This window comes from Penaeus vannamei, chromosome 15 (genome assembly GCF_042767895.1).
Source record: "Penaeus vannamei isolate JL-2024 chromosome 15, ASM4276789v1, whole genome shotgun sequence".
Lineage (NCBI taxonomy): Eukaryota > Metazoa > Arthropoda > Malacostraca > Decapoda > Penaeidae > Penaeus > Penaeus vannamei.
This window is the reverse complement of record NC_091563.1, coordinates 12857840-12860339: the sequence shown is the minus strand read 5'-3', so window position 1 is coordinate 12860339 and position 2500 is coordinate 12857840. Positions and strand designations below refer to the sequence as shown.

The 2500-nt window shown below is 37.8% G+C and overlaps 1 protein-coding gene across 1 annotated transcript in view; it reads left to right on the top strand.

Moving 5' to 3' along the window:
• LOC113812857 (protein N-terminal asparagine amidohydrolase) overlaps positions 1-2500 on the top strand; it is a 135710-nt gene that overhangs the window by 62418 nt on the left and 70792 nt on the right. The gene's annotated exons all lie outside the window — the stretch shown is intronic.

Here is a 2500-nt window from a genome sequence, read left to right as displayed (position 1 = left end):
TTTACTTACCTATCAATGTCTCTATCCATCTCTCTCTGCATACACATTGATTATTATTATGTCTATTATTCCTGTGCTTTCGATCAGCTTATCTATCTTATCTGTCTGTTTACTTACCTATCAATATCTCTATCCATCTCTCTCTGCATACACATTGATTATTCTTATGTATTTTATTCCTGTGCTTTCGACCTGTTTATCTATCTTATCTGTCTCTTTACTTACCTATCAATGTCTCTATCGATCTCTCTCTGCATACACATTGATTATTATTATGTCTTTTATTCCTGTGCTTTCGACCCGTTTATCTATCTTATCTGTCTCTTTACTTACCTATCAATATCTCTATCCATCTCTCTCTACATACACATTGATTGTTGAGATTATGTCTCATTACACTTTCATTCCTGTGCTTTCGACCTGTTTATCTATCTTATCCGTCTCTTTACTTACCTATCAATGTCTCTATCCATCTCTCTCTGCATACACATTGATTATTATTATGTCTTTTATTCCTGTGCTTTCGACCTGTTTATCTATCTTATTTGTCTGTTTACTTACCTATCAATATCTCTATCCATCTCTCTCTGCATACACATTGATTATTATTATGTCTTTTATTCCTGTGCTTTCGACCTGTTTATCTATCTTATCTGTCTCTTTACTTACCTATCAATATCTCTATCGATCTCTCTCTACATACACATTGATTATTGAGATTATGTCTCATTACACTTTCATTCCTGTGCTTTCGACCTGTTTATCTATCTTATCCGTCTCTTTACTTACCTATCAATATCTCTATCCATCTCTCTCTACATACACATTGATTGTTGAGATTATGTCTCATTACACTTTCATTCCTGTGCTTGTAAGCGATTGGCTGGGCGGGGCGTGAGGGCTGGTGATTGGGCGTCCCGGAAGAAAGTAGGTGTGGCTGCTTTCCTGGGGCGTGGGTGTGGTGTAGCCTTGACGCGCACGAGTTGGCTGTTCTGATGGAGGCTTCGTGATGGAGGATGGTGGGGACGGCGATGGCTCCGAGAGTGGCGTCGAGGGGGTGATGTTTGGAGTGGGGGGGAGGGGGTGGAGGGGTTGATGCTGCTGAGGGCGACGGGGAAAAGTGGCGACGAGGATGGTGGTGGTGGTGGGGGAGATAACGATAGGTGGTGGTGGTGGGGATGGGAGGAGGAGGGTTGATGATAGTGGTGGAGATGGGGATAGGATCTAATTGTGGCGTCGTTGATGGTTATGGTGGAGATGTTGATAAGTACTGACAAGGGCTATATATATATATATATATATATATATATATATATATATATATATATATATATATATATATATATATACACACACAAACATATATATATATATATATATATATATATATATATATATATATATATATATATATGAATATATATGTATATATATACATGCACACATAGACACACATACACACACATACATATATATATATATATATATATATATATATATATATATATATATATATATATATATATATATATATATATATACATATATATATGTATATATACATACATACATATATATGTATATATACATACATACATATATATGTATATATACATACATACATACATATATATGTATATATACATACATACATATATATGTAAATATACATACATATGCGTATATATATGTATATATATACATACACGTGTGTGTGTGTGTGTGTGTGTATGTGTATGTATATGTGTATATATATATATATATATATATATATATATATATATATATATAAATGTGTGTGTGTATGTATGCACGTGTATGTATGTATGTATGTACATAAGGAATATCGCAGACTAGAACATGGTGAAGCCGAGGCTGGCCACGGGGGCTATGGAGGGGGAGGGGAGGGGGTGGGGGTCCAACAGGTGAGGCTGGGAAGGGCATGCGTGGCAGCAGGTAATAAAGGTGGCTGGTAATTACGGTGGTAATTAGGGTGTTGGCCCGCGGCGGTGTTCCGTGGTGGCCCCCAGGCGGTCACTGAACCTCTGCCGGAGCAGGTGCCCGCCCGCCTCCAGCCACGCCCGTGTACCCCGGCCCCATGTGTAGCGCCCTCGCCAGCCCCCTCTGCGGCTGCGCGCCCCTCGATGCGTGTGTGCTTTCGCTGTTTACCTATCCTTGTATTTCAATCCATGACTCTGGTTGTTTTTTATATGTATGTCTGTGGTTCTGCCTTTTCATGTATATGTCTCTTGTCCTACTTTTAAAATGTATCTGTCGCTCTGCCTTTTCATGTACATGTCTGTGGGTCTACCTTTTCATGTATGTGTCTGGTTCTATCTTTTCTTGTATATCTCTGGTTCTATCTTTTTCATGTATATATCTGTGATTCTATTCATTATATCTTTTTTTATGAATATGTCTGTGGTTCTATCATTTCATACGCATGTCTCTGGTTGTACTTTTCATGTATGTTTCTACTTCTGCCTTTTCATTATACATT